The sequence below is a fragment of the Passer domesticus genome, chromosome 1, assembly GCF_036417665.1.
Source record: "Passer domesticus isolate bPasDom1 chromosome 1, bPasDom1.hap1, whole genome shotgun sequence".
Taxonomy (NCBI): Eukaryota; Metazoa; Chordata; class Aves; order Passeriformes; family Passeridae; genus Passer; species Passer domesticus.
The window spans coordinates 151,537,484-151,552,675 of NC_087474.1; the positions used below are offsets into that span (position 1 = coordinate 151,537,484).

The 15,192-nt window shown below is 41.6% G+C and overlaps 1 long non-coding RNA gene across 1 annotated transcript; it reads right to left on the reverse strand.

Moving 5' to 3' along the window:
• Positions 1–2,518: 2,518 nt before the first annotated feature.
• Positions 2,519–13,791, reverse strand: LOC135285037 (uncharacterized). Its single transcript, XR_010350054.1, has 3 exons — positions 13,735–13,791; positions 6,948–11,584; positions 2,519–4,195 (listed from the first exon to the last, which is right to left on the reverse strand). It is a non-coding gene; the product is annotated as an uncharacterized LOC135285037 (long non-coding RNA).
• Positions 13,792–15,192: the final 1,401 nt, after the last annotated feature.

The window sequence follows — 15,192 nt, forward strand, 5'->3', positions numbered from 1 at the left end:
AATGACATGTAGAGAAGGTGCAAATGTTGTAGGGAGGGTAATAATTTCTTAAAAGGACTACAGGACTCTTTTCCAGAAACCATCTTTCAGATGGCCTCAGCACTGAAAAAATTAGTCTTTCCTGACTTTGTTGACCATAGAAAGATTTGGAGCCAGTCCTAACAGTGCATAAACTGCACAGTATGACCAGAGAAATGTTGTCATTGTATTGCATGAACTGCACTTCCTAGAAATGTAACAGCACCTGCAGGAGTGTAAAGTCTGGCAGGTTTGGGATAAGCAGGAGAAAGAAGCACCAATATGATGAACTCCATTCCCTGTGATTGTCCCTAGATTTGAAAGGGATGACAGGCAGAAAAGACATTTCACTCCACTTCTACTCTGAGATGATTTGTAGGTACTATTCACTGTGCTATTGCTGTTTACTTTTACTCAAATGCCACTGATGGATACCCAGGGAAAGAAGCAGTTACAGTAACAGCTTTGCCTTCCAGCAGCATTTCAGCATCATTTATAAACCATCAAAACTCCATAAACCAGCTATTTTTACACTTGATTTTCAGTCTCTCCATACACTGCAAGAACAGAATAGTTACTGCAAATATACAAGCTGAGACTAGTCAAGCCAATGGATCAACAGAAAGTAATTTTTTTTTTTTTTCATAACAATGGCTTTTTTGGGTTTCTTCACAATGAAATACCAGTCTGCAAATTTTCAGGAAAGTTCCTCTCTTCAGAAAAAAATGGGGTGAGGAGTTATTTCCAAAGCGATTCATAGAACAATTGAGAATTATGAAAACTATTTTCTAAATGGATCTGCTTACAAATACTGATGAGAAGAGAACTACAAATCCAATGCCAGCTCACTCTATTGAAAATTAGACTGGGAGTGTATGTCTACAAGGCTGTTTCCTAGTGTGTTTAATGCATTTTGCTGCTTTCTGCTAAGACAGATAGCATACTAAACAGATCTGAGGCGTTCTTCACTGCAGCTCTGGAGCATTCTTTTTAATGGAGGGTATAATCTCATTACAAGCTCTGGTAATCATCTAGATTACAATCTTAATTACCAAAGTAGGTAAAATAGATAAAACATATTTCATCTGTCCCCTCCACCTCTTTTTTTTTTTTTTTTCAAGTTTCAGCAAATGAAGAGTGGAATTTTTTTCTCTCGCTCATGAGCTTTTAAGCACCAGAAAGGTTTCTTTGTCTTTGTTATCCTCCACACAGATTCTCCGTGAGATTACGTTTCAAATTTCAAATTTATGGTTATAAAGCCAGGTTCCTGTGACAATCCTCCATCAGGTACTGAGAGCTCTCAGCATCTCACAGGAGGTGTTCAACACCTTGTAGGATTCACTTCTCATTACACTGAGTCCTGGAGCACACCTCTTGGTGGTTCAAAAGGTAGAATCTCCTGAATAGAAATCTCATTAACTCCACCATCCCCCTAAGCCTGTAGTAACCTACACCACAGGCTATCTACATTTGCAAATAGCTGTATAAACACCCCTAAATCAGCCTCAAATCACTCTGGGAAGGAACATGATGTCTTCTTGCTAAACTTAGTTTATGTATGAGTAAATGAAGGCAGTGAGATGAGAGATGAGAAAGCCTTAATATGAAGGGACAAAGAAATCTTGGTGTCCCAGCAGTTTGCTGCTGCCATAGCCCTGTCCTTGAGAGGTCATGTATTTAAACAAGCATCCCAGGTCTTTATCTCACCCCAGCTGAGCTTCCAGCTGTGAACAGATGTGAAGTTGTGCCACATCAGCACAGAATGAAGTGTTCACTCAGAAAGAGGAGCTGCTGAGAAAATACAGGTTCCCAAGCCTATCAAACAGCAGGAGGAGAGGGTCTCTCTCCAGCCAAGCACTGCAGTTCTGCACAGTTTCTTCAAGACAGCGCTTCCCAAGCAGCTCAAATCCCAGAGCAAATGGTGCTACTGATGATCAGCACTAGAATCTGATTTCCAAAATAAGCTCTTGGGAGACATTTTATGTCTTTGTAATAGAGCTGCCCACTGTGAGCTACTCCATCAGAAGAAAGACCATCTGACAAGTTTTCTAAATCCTGTCATCAGACTGCTACAAAATGTACTTTAAATTAGCATTAGCCCAGACCATGATTTGCAGAGTATCTGGAAAGCTGTTGCCTCTTACAGTGACATGGATGGAAATTGACCCCTTGAAGCACCCTGGCTGAAGAGGCGCTCAGACAGAGAGGCCTTGGGATGACATTTGTTCCAGAGAAAAAAGGACACTCAAGTCAGCCACAATGAGTCCTCAACTTCCTTATTTTCCCCTGAGAAATGGCTTAGCTCTGTTTTCATACATAAGATTCAGCCATGGTCAGTGTTAAGAAACAGAACTGGGCAAAAACCCTCTTTGTTGGGTCCCATTCCTTAGAAGAACTGAGCTTCTGGAGTATTCTGTCCAGGGAAAGGGAAGTGTAGGGTAACCCATCTCTCCATTACCAGAATCATGAAAAATTTGTATTCTTTCTCCACTTCACATTTATGATAAAACACAAGTGGCTCAGCTCCATTCTCAGACTAACCCAGCATGTGAACAATACTTACATTTTGTCTGTAACCAGCTCATACAGAAATGTCTTTGGCCCTGATGTCCTACTCCAGAATATCATACAAAATCTGAACTCTGCATATTCACATTTGTGTTCCTTCTGGATTCATGGGTGCATTGGTTGAAATGCTGGTGTCAGCATAGTTAAGAGATCAGAGCAAACTTGATACACTTAAATACTGCTCACCAAAAATTACATGATATATGAGATCCATTTACAGCTTTTTCACTTGTTTCTTCTTGCTGCAGCTAAAGCTGGGATTTGCACATGTAAATGACAAGCTATTCTGCCGGGAAGGTGTACCTTTAGAATTATGTTTCAAAATTAAAAGGAAAGAAAAACAATGAAATGCCTTTCAGCAGACAGGAATAATATCTCCCTTTGTAATTAAAATTTAAACAAAAGTGCTTCTAAAATATATTTATTAAAGGGAACTCAATACTTTTCTTTGGTTCACACATCAGCATAGAAAAGTATTTAAAGTCTTAATAATGAATTGTATCTCACAATTAAAGCTTGCACCACATCATCACAAGTTTGACAATACTCCTGCACAACTTCAAAAGCAGATATTGTGGGTATATTTGAAGGGGAAAGACATAGATATGTTTTTCATAGGCAATAATTCTATTACATTTCCAAACTACAGTGGCAAGGGTTACAGAGACAGACATTAGGATGATTCTTACTTTTCTTTTAAGCTACTGCATGTATAAGTCACTATCTCTGAGGGACATTTATTGTTCGTACTCTCTCATTTAGCAACAGGACAGGAAAGTTGGTATATTTTACAAGTCTGGACTTAAACCATTTTTTTTGTTTGCCATACTACCGATAAACCAAATTTCAGAAAATTATTTCCATTTGTGATTCTTGTTTTTCACTCTGTGCTGGTTAGCCTGTCCTTCATGCAGCATATAAAGGTCACAAGAAGGTACAGGCTTTGCAGTGCTGCAGGCTCTACGAGCACGTTGTGAGAGCTCGGTCACTCCAAAGGGCTTTCAGGGCTGAGGAGCCTGTGCAGATCTGCTGTACCATCTGCCACTTTTCTTCTTGTAGATAACTATTTACCATGTGACTTCTTATTCTCAGGGACTTGACATAGCTGAGATCCCCAAGGAATTCTGAAAACTTTCCATGTGGAGGTCAGTATCTTCTTACTTTTGAGTCCCACAAACAAGACTGGAAATCGTGCCTTAAGGTGAATTATTGTTATCCACATCTGTCTAGTAAAGTGCTCCTAATGGTCCATTTCACCCTTGAATGTATTACTGGAATTTACTTTCAGTCTAAGGTCCAACTGTGCCTGTGACAGTCCCACAAACAGGGGACTAAATTGTCCCACTCCACCAAGAACTGCAGAATTCCATGTGCAGATTTTCAGGAGACTACACTTTGCTCTGGTGCCAGGAAACCTGCACAGAATGTGCACTTCCCCACTTAAGAATCACACAAAAAGGTTGTAGACCTGCCTTGCTCCTTTGTCTGTAGCACTGACATGATGTTCCCCCTCACAGTGTGCCCACAGGGTGGCTTGGATTGCAATTCTGCATCCAGGCTGGATGGAAGCTGAACACAAGGCACTGCCTCAACAAGCCTGCTCTTGGACCTGTGGATTCAAAGAATATGTAAAGCTGGAACAGCTCTGTGAGGTGACTCACTGAACTTCACAAGCTTTACAAAATGACTGGGGCAGGAATAGATGGAGATTGTGCCATTTATACACTAAAAAAAAGCATTTCTGCCATTTTAAATAATTAAAAGTCACCAGTCACTTAGCTTATCTACATTATCCCTAGGAAAGGTTTAGGAGCAAGCTGGAATACTTTTGTTGTGTATAACATAAAAAACTTGCACATGCATCCCAGTGCATATATATATATGTGTGTGTGTGTGTGTGTACATGCGTGTGCACCTGTGAATGAAGGGGGGATAAAAATTCAGCAAGAAATCTGCTTCATTTCTCATTCTGACATGATCCTCCTGAATTCAGATGCAATGCAAACAGGACTTACTGGGAAGCAGTGTCTAATAAAATGCTTGGATTAGTCTGTCAGTCAGAAGCTGCAAATCTCAGTCAGCACTAAAGATCAGTTCCTGCCAAAGGGCTTTTTTTCATACAGTAAATTCCAAAGAGATACAGCAGTCCTAAATAGATCTATTGCTTTCTAAGAATATAGTGCAGTGTGCCTGCTAGGCAACTTGCCTAGAAATTCTTTTCCAATGAAGTACTGGAAGACACAATTTCATTTGCTCTGATCTCTGTTCCTTGAGTGGCCACAGCTCCAGTGCACTGCTTCAGTTTCCCATATGAAGGCATTGTGCATCTAGAAATCATTTCATCTGAAGGCGGCATAGAGTCCAAGGGCTAAACTCTGCCACCCATAATCCACCATAAACCATTGAAAGTGGTCTTGTTAAAGATCAAATTACACCACTATTTGTGATTTAATTCAAACCCCACAGGTATCAGTGGGAAACACTAGCAGCAGTACATTTTTCTGGGGACTGGTCTGCAATGCGGAGAGAAGAGGCTATGGACCATTGTGTGCTCTTCTGCAGAAAAACTCAGGAAGGAGAGCACAAAAACCTAGATATGTTTGAGATAACTCCCCAAGGTTTTTTCCCAAACCATGAGGGTCAAGAGCAGAAACAAAATTTTCTTAGCATGGCACCATGCAGTAGCACAAGTCAGCATTGCATGTGAGACACTCTCTGTAAGACCTCCTGTGGGTTGGCTTGGGACCAGTTTCAGATCTGGACAACAGTTTTACAAAACCCCAAACACAGATGGTTCTGCACATCAGGAAAAGCAGAGGTTGCTCATCACGCATGTCGGGAAGTTCAGTCCTATCATGCCTTGCCATATCTCTCCACAGCTGCACCAAGCCCCAAGGACTCACAGTACTCATCAGTCTCCTTCTTTACAGCAGCAGCTACAAGACCCTGATGATATCTGAAACCGCCCAAATTCAATGCTTAAACCCAGAGACAACCATTATGACAATTATAGATTTTCAAAGCAAGGCAGCCAAGAGAAATACCACACACTGGATGCTCCTAGGGGGAGAAGTCACTCCCTGGAAAAGCAGTGATTTCTCCTAGGTGAGGCTGTCTGACACATGCACAGTGCTTAGAGAAAAATAAATCACAAGAAAGTGCTACTGTCGGTACCTCTGTCCTACCCTGCTGCCAAGACAGCTTCCTACCAGGATTGCAAAGTCACTTAAAAAGACTGAGAAACAAAAAGTAGAACTAAGAGTCTAACTCAGGTTTTAGCAGCTTTCACACCACCACTTTCACAAGTTTTCTTCTTTCCATTTCCCATTAATAGGATACACCCAAGACAATAGTTCCTAGTTTCTTAAGTGGAAAATCTCAAGAAAGATGAAAGCATAGATTGAAAAACCAATTCCAGCAGTCCAAAGTGTCTGAAAAAAGCTCCCTGGAATGCCTGCTTAGGAATTCCCCTTCCACTCCTGGGTGGCATGGTGCCAAGTAGTGCTGGAAGCTACAGCTTCTCATCAGCCACGAGAAGGGGCTTCAGATCGCACTCAAACAGCTATTTTTGCCCACAGGCAGACAGGTAAAAAGTAGAGCTGTGTTCTCAGTCTCTTAATTTATTCCAGGGAATTGCCCAGGTACTTTTGTTTTTTATCCTGAGCTACAGCCAGGACAGTCATATCTTTGCCATGACCTTTTTCCTCCAAATGAAATTTGTGTAGTGGTTATGACTGACGGGAGGGAAGAATTGTAATTCCACTGTGGTAGCTCATAAGAATAAGACATATCAGCTGACAAGTGACAATAATTCATATAGAACATCCTGGCTGGATACCACCCAGCTTACACTTTTTTGATTCCAATGCCAGAACCATCTTCATTTTATGCATTATCCTGACTTAGTGGAATGTCCAGCCAAATCACAGTAATGTGATCCTGGGGAATTATTCAATGCTGTGTAAAGTTCAAAACTCAGTGCCAAAAAGTAACGCCCCATAATATGTTAAACACACCACAAGCAATGTAAAAATACTGCTCTGACTTCAAGGAGGGCTGAGCCCCACAGACTTCTGAGGATAAAAACCACAGTCATCAATTGCAAGAATCAGTCTACAATAGCAAGCAAATATCCTTACATGCAGAGATCCTTACACAGCAGGCATCAGCGCTGCTCAGCTGGCAGGAGGCTCATGGCAGTGGTACATCTCCAGGGGAGTAGACTTGTAGTGAGGACTCATTAAAATGGCAGGCTAAGGTTTTGGGTTTTTGTGTTGCCAATCATCAGCTACCATTTAATGAGATGTTCATCCTTTTATATGCAGCCCACAGCCATGCCAGCTCCTAGTGGTATATCTTACCTGGTAGAGAACATCAGGACAAAAAATCAGCTTCCTCTTCATTACTGTCTCCTTTTGTTGGTGGTTTGGTTTGGTTTAGTTTGGTTTGGTTTGGTTTGACTTGGCTTTTTTTAGTGCTCAGAAAATTCCTCACAAGTTTGCAGGAATTCAAGATGCATGAGCCTGGCAGGATCAGATGGCTACTCAGTTCAGAAGGAGATGGTGAGAAAACAGTGCTACAAAGAGGAGAAATGGGTTTGTGGTCAAAGTGCTGGCCTGAGACTACAGACATCTGGATCCAGTTCCTCATCAGTGACTTCAGGCAAGTCCAGTGGGATAAGCTGACCTGTAAAAATTCATACCCACACTTGATCTGCCATGTCCTGGACTCTTCCTGCACCTCTCAGCTGGGCTTGTTCACTCAGCTGACACAGGATGCCCGTTCAGTCACTCTGCCTTTGAAATGAAGCTGCCACATGTCTGTGCATGAAGCACCTGTTTGCACCCAGGTTAGTCATAACCTCCATCTCCCGTCTTTCCAATGTCTCTACACAGTCCAGTTTCTCTTCCTTCCTCTACTTTGTAGTAAGATAAAAAGCTGGGAAGATGGGCAGATTTTCAGCACTTATCTGTCCCTTTAGGGGCCTAGTATTAGGGCACATGGTATCCCTAATATGGAATCCTATTCACTTGTGAGACTCTGCCATCAGCAGCCCATCTGGTTAACTTTCCAAAATCAGGGTGGGAGTCTTTTTTGCATTAGACCAGCAGTTGAGTCTAGCCTGGAATCTCTGTGGCCATTTTAACTCTGTAACCTTTCACAGCAGCTTGTTCCATTGCCTAATTGTTTGAGTAGCTGAAACACATCACTCACATATGTAGCTGGAATTTTCCTTTCTGCAGCTTAAATCAGTTTCTGCACTCCTTTTCTCTCTGGCTAATGAGAATAACTGGCCCCTGTTCTCTTTATCACATCATTTCATGTATTTGTAGACAGCTATTTTGCCTTCCTTTAGTCTTTGTAGACTGAACATGCCTGTCTCAGCTGCTTCTCATACATCTGAATTTTAAATATTTTATAATTTTTGTTATTGTCCTTTGAGGTTTCTTCAATTTGTTAGTGTCTTTTCTTAAAGAGCAGCATCCAAAACTGAATTCACTATGCCAGCTGAGACTTTCACCAGTGCCAAGTGGAGCAGAAAAGTGACCCTGCTTGTTTTATACATGATGTGCTCCTTCTTTATACAGTCCAGAATATTTCACAGTAAATATGAGAAGATATAGATGTGGAACAGCTAACAGGAAATGTCTATGAGACTTCAACAGGTGTTAAAACCAAAAAAGAGGATTGTTTGGGTGCACTTGAGAGGAAGGAGGAGACTAAGAATAATGGGATGAAATGAAATGGTAGGCTAGATATCAGCAAAAATATCATAGCAGTTCAAACTGTGGAAAACTCTCTCCCTGGAGAAGTGGTGCAGACTCCATAAGTTGAGTCATTGAGAACTAGACTAGACAAAGCATTGCAAACTATACAGCAAGATGACTTAATAAATTATTGGGATCAGGGCTAGATGGACTGATAAACTTGGCATTTCTAAATTTCTTCTTCTACAGCACTCTCAAATAACAGAACTAACCTTTTCGTATGTTAATATTCACTTTCTGTCCCCAGTAACACCTTCATGTGTTCTCTATTGACACATAAGTGTCAGCAACGCTAATTCAGAAGGGCTTTGAGAATTTCTGGAAAAGTTTGAGGGAATTTAACATTTTTCCTGTCTCTGTATCCATGGGCCCTATATACTTGCCAGGTTCCAGTCACAGTCAACTAAACAGTAACAGATCTCACATGGTGTAAATGGAGAAAGCCAACACATCCAGCAGAGAATATTATCCATGCCTAAACTGACAAACCTCTACCACCACCATTAGCACCATGACCTGCCAATGCAAGGACTCACAGTGGTGCAGAAACACCAGTGGCTGCTAGCCAGTGGCAGTAATCAGGGCAAATCCCCAGTCTAGACAAAGCTTTAGTTATCATGAGCAAAACTCTCCAATTTCTGGTTCTAGTTTTCCTTTCAGTAACACAATTTTAATAATGGTGGAGCTCCACAAGCTTCAACAGAATTGCTCCTGACTCACATTCTCCACAGACAAGCAGAATTTTCCCTTGTTGAGAAGGTCAACGTTAAGTGATATTTCTTTAATGCTCTGATGATTGAAGAACAATGTAAAGTCAAATTCTAAATACGACCTTTGTTCTTTTGCCTCTGGAGATCACAAATATAATGTCCAGTAACTTGGGGAAAACCAGTTGGAAGGTTGTGTGTCCACCATTGGATGTTCAGCATCTCTTTTTTCCTGGTGTCAGAGATGCTTGCCTCTAAGTCTTGTTATCTAGATTAGACAGTTTCAAGCTCAGATATTTTACCAAACTCAGAAAAAAGGCTAGAACAAATGTAAATTTCAGGTGAAAAAATGCAAATTGAAAGGGAGAAAGTTATTGATGTATGATATGATCTCTATATCTTAGAAGACAACAGCTGTGTACAGCTGTTCTTCATGGCCAGATCATTCCTAGTGGAAGTCTAGAACATACATTGACTTATAAAAAAATTTAATTTTCTATTAATTTTTAATATTGCTGTATCCAAATGGCTGATGCCATAGTAGCTTTCAGACCAGGTCTTTTACAACAGGGTGGTCCAATTTTGAAAGTCAGAACTTTTATAAAAGAATGGTTCCTGCTCCAGAGAGTCTACAGTCTAGAACTGGCAGATTAGTAAAAGGAAAACAAAGAACTATATTATACACTAAGATGAGCAGCATTATTTTAACATGGGGAATGTTTTTCCACCAACAAATGCTTCATAGATGCCAGAGTAAAGGAGAGTCTCAGGGGTGTGAACAAAGCATGACCTTGAAGAGCTCTGAAAAGCCAGCCTGAGGTTAAATGACAAATTATCACATAGAGAAGAGAGATCTGGTGTGCTTAGTTGTGTTAGTTGGTAAGTGCTGGAACCACTGGCTTAAAATGCCAAGTGGCTATTACATTACTGAGATTATAGTAATTTAGTTGGGGCTGTTGCATAACAGGCTAAGATGCCTAAATTTGGCGAAACTCTTGTCTGGCAGGAAATTGTCTACTTGTAAAAGCTGACCAGCTCAGTAGCAGGAGCCTGGAATGCATTTGCTGATCCAGTGCCAGCACGTCACTGCCAAAGCTCTCTAGGAAGGAGATGCCTGTCCTTCCCCTCTTCTCTGTCATAATGCTTGGCATCATTACTGGCAGGGTGCAGAGACACGTCAGTGACAGCAAAGCCAGGCAAGAGAGAAATGTAGGTTTTTGTGAGGACCAAAGAAGCATTGCCCCATCATTTGCTGAGCCAGCACAGCACCAAACCACCTGAGTCTGATAGAGGACCCCTTGCCTCATGGCTGGGTGTCCTGAAACCTCTGCATAAGTGGATCTTCACTAGTATTGGCATAGACTTTCAGCATTCAGAGTCTTCCAGCATTATAAAGAGTCAGCCAAAATAGAAGTCAATCTAAAGAAAGTTTTTATGGGTTGCTTTATTTTTCTGTGTTTGTGTTCTATACAATGTGTCACTCTGCCAGTATATTTTTGGGAGTCAAATCTACCTTAAACATTCTGGAACATATTAAACAGCCAGGATAAAAGTGCAGCATTTTACTCCTTAGTTTAAGTATTCATAGTGACACTTTTCAAAGTGTGAAGAACCTCATTTGTCTTTACTCTTTGTAGTCTACATGTAGTGTTTTCCTTTTCACTACAACGTCCACCTATGAAGTATTCCTTAGAAACCTAAGCAGTCCAAGTCTAGCAATAAAGTAGTAATACATGCCTTGTTTTCAGAGGCTTGCACAGAAATGCAATGAAGGAGCTAACTTCAGGCTTTGGTCTTTTTTACGCAGTCTTTGTAGTTAAACATAGAGCTCAAAACTGTTTTGAACTTGAACAGCACTGACTTGAATTAAACAAAAACAACTCAGCATTGTCTCCATTTGCAGAAGTTTGAACTTGATGACCCCAGGTGTCATTTATTTTTAGTCTAAAATACTCTGCTCTCACTCTTAGTTAGGCAAAAGTCTTGGAGATGCTGTCTGAACCACTGAGAAGTTCTACATATCATGATGATCTTTGACACCACCAGCTGTGCAAAGCACAGAGTACATGTAGCAAAATGTGTAAGACCCTTTGCTTCTTTTAACACTAAGAATACTTCATATTCATGTATTAATCTTGTAACCCGTGCTATAGGTACTCATGGTCTAAAAAAAGACAGGGTCTTGAGTTACAGTCCTTTTCATCACTCAAAGAGAGGACAAGTGGGTATTCCCTGACCCCATCTCTCAAAACACAAGGAAAACACACCGCATTTAAAGCTTCAAGCATTCATTATTCAAAGCATGAAGAAAATTATAATTTCCTGGTCTCTTAGCTTCTAGCAAATGCTTCATCTATGCATTCACTGCCAACATGCTGCCATCCTCCAGGTTCCTGTTTAAGATGGCACTTTGCTCAAGGAGAAACTTTGCTTTCAATTGAAGCATTGCAAAAATCCTTGTCGTTTCTAGATGTGGAAGTCACAAATTTTGTCAGCTTGAAGGATCTGCATCAGTCCTTTATTCTATTAGAAAGCATAACAAGCAAAACTGTTTAACACACACTGACAAGTTCTTATTATGTCTGCCTAAAAGATTTCAATTGAAATTCAATAACAAAAGTCTTTGTGCACTTGAATTCTATTGCCATTAATACTAGCTGATCGAGTGAAAACAAATGGGATACATCAAGCATACCACTAAACAGAGAAAACAGCAGCACAAACTAATGAATTTGGAGTTCTGCTTTATCAAACAAAAGTTTAAAAATTAAGAAAAATAATCAGATTTACTACAATCATGCCAAACTAAGCATTTTGTAATATAACTACAAAGTGCTGCAAAGTTTGTCAGAGCTTCTCCCCTGAAAGTCTCCAGGAATTTTAGAAGATTTCAAAGTGGTTTAGTTCAGATTTTGTTCAACCTTATTACCTGCCTTTAATAAATATGGACCAATATTCTTGCCTGAGGAGGTGGGGGCAGCAGTGGTTCTGCCTCTCGCTGCTGGAGGTGCCTCCTGCCCTCTTTCACTGTCAGCCCCTGGAGGAGTTTGGGGCTGCTCTTGCACCACTGCTTGGTGCCTTCACCTGTGTCCTGGGGAAAGGCAGGCTGGTAGACAGTCCCCAGAAATTTCTGACACACTTTTGCTCCTGCACAGCAGGGTGGCATTTCACTGGCTTAGAGGGATTTTCTGCCAGGGCTATTTTGCCTATTGAGATCAGAATCTTCTGCATTTACTTTCAGGTCTTTCACATGTACAACTACTGCTGGAAACTTGATTCTTAGCAAGTCATATATTTAGGAAATGAGTATTCCTACAATGTCTGACCATAGGCATTTAAAATTTCCAAAGATCATGTCCACTATGCACTTTTAGGACATTAGCTTGCTTGTCACAAAACAAACATTGAGAGGAAAATAATTATGTGTTGTTGTACAGAAAACATGTGTTTCTAGCACTGCATCTTTGACATCCTGAAGCCAAGGATATTAGTCTCAGCTTAAAAGAACACTTAGACCTGCTGCCCTCAAAGCTGGCAGAGCACATACTCCCTAATCAATAGAGAGCTCTCATGAAGGCCAGATGGAAATCAGACACAAATCAAGAGATGCAGGTAATGAATAAGCAGCTCATTATCCTTTAACACTTGTTTATTCAATGGTCTAATGTCATATACAAGTGGGAAAGCATCAGAAATTAAGGCAATTCTACTCCTCCTTAAGATGTCCAGAAGGAAAATTGTACTAATGGAATAATTATCCTTATGCCCCTATGGTGCCAGTAAATTTTCTGGTGTAAATCTTTATTCAGAAAGTCCTAAGGACTCCTCAACAAATTCTTCAGGCCAGAGAAAAGGATTCTGCTCTGCCAGACATGGGGGTTCAATGTGTGGAAAAATAGCTTGGCTGGCTGCAAACTGTGGACTTTGGGCTTGCCCCAGTTGTCAGTGGCCCCCACCTCACCTCCTTCCAGCAGCCAACACTGATTTGGCCTTTCTTACCTGTCCTTTCCTTCATCTCCTTTCTATTTTGGAACCTCATGTGACATTCCTGATTCCCCACATACATTCACAGTGCTCTGTCTTGTCTTCCCTTCCCCCTTCCTGCTCCATCAGGCAAATTCATTAGCAATTAAGCAGTGCCTCCTGGGATGTAAACCACCAGCCCTAAACACAAGATTGGCAGTAGTAAAAGGGCAGGTTTGGGCTCCTTCAATCCCTGCAATATCTTCTCTATCAATGAAGTACCAGAAGTGCTACCAGACCTCTCTCCCCAAAGATGGAGCTCAGTGCAGGATAACCCCACAGATGTGAAATTTGTTGGTGTACCAATCCCCACTAGGAAGGCTCCAAGTGTTCCTTAGGGAGCTGTGATCACCCTCCAGTTTGAGCACTGCTTTAAGCATAACAGAACTAATAATGGCTTTAACTTTTTTAAGGCACAGATGGACCTTCACAGTGAGCAAGTGAGGGTGCCATGGTGGCATCTCTCACCATACAGCTGGGGTCCTCGGTGAGATGCTAGAATTGTGGCAAAAATCAAAGAGACTGCCTTTTCCTGGACTAATTGGGTGCCTCTTTTTCTTCATCCCCAAGGAAGTGGAAGGAAAGGGTGTAGAAAGCTGTCTTGTTCAAACTGAAAAGGGACAGCAGGTAATAGTAAAGGTATTACTCACACCAAAGACGGCTTCAAGCATCAGCACTTTAGTTTCCAATATAACCTTTTATACCCTTCATCTTGCATGCATTACACCTGTGTGCCCTCTGTACCCTTTTGTGATTGGTCAATACACCTCAGTACACCTCAGCACTCCATGTCTCATTACCTTCCATACTGTTCACCTGTCCTGCACAGCCCATTGGGGATGAGATTCAGCTGCAGCCCCACTCCCAATCACCACAACCCTGTGCCTACAAGCAGGTACAACTGCTCTGAACCCTTACCTGAAATGGCAGAGGGTCCCTCATCCACTCCAGGAAAAGCCTCTGTTTCCCATCCATCCCATGATGTCTCGCAGCCAATTCACAGAGCCCTCACTCAGCACAACACCTCACAGCCCCTGTCCTGTGCTGCAGTAACTTTCATCAGAAATCTCACTTTGCTTCCTACCAGCTACAGCCTCAACTCCTCACCCTATATGGGCCATGTGTCTGAAGAGACATATGGGCTTTTCCCATGGAAAACCTGCAGTGTCTTTCTTCCCACACCAGCAGTGACCCCGTGGTTCTTCCTGGGAAGAGGCAGCAGCAGAACTACTGTGGTTTCTGTGTCACTCAGGGATGGCTTGCAGGGATAAATGTCTTTGTATTGTCCCAGTGTGCAGCACTGCACACTCAGTTCCTCCTTCAAAACACTGAGATTTCTATTAGATTGAGTCTGCAAATCTGTCTCTTCTACTGACCTGGCTTGTAACTGCAGCAAACATGTGAAATCATCTTCCTATTTCAAATTCACTTTGAAACCCTCTTTTAGTACACTGGCCACTTGAAGGGCAAAAGCTGGGGCACAAAGGACAAAGGAAAAAGCAAAGTTCATTATTGTGCTAGACAGCCAAAGGCCGCAGTGCTCTGCCAGTCACACAAGGATCTTGCCATGGTCTCTGGATGCTCCATCACCACTTGGCCCTCAGGTTGTTTTTGCCTCCTTTGGCCCTGTGCTACACTCATGTATGAGCTCAGCAAGCTCAAGCAGTGAACTCTCATAAAACACATAGCACCCCATGACAGCCCCCTCTGCTGCATACTCAGCCAGGGCTCTTCAAAGCCAGACTCAGGACTGTTGCCTTTTTAGCTTTGTCTTATGGTAGGGAAAGTAATCCAGTGGAAACTCTGCTTGGGGTCTCTGCATTCTCCATTTGTCAAGTCTTTTTTATTTTCAGGTCTTTGAAGAGCTCCAGAGGAAATTATACAGGTCTCTCACTCTGTTTCCAATGCCTTCTGCATCAGAGGAATTTGCCTTTAAAATAGACTTAGTAACTGCCAGCTTTCCTGCATTCCTTTATCCCTGAGATTATTTTCCTCTGAGACCTTACCAGTTCCCCAAGTCTGCTGAAGTCTACTTTTTTTGAGTCATTATCCATTTCAGCTGGACTAGCTTTTTCCCTTAGAATAATGAAGTTTATCATTTCATGCTT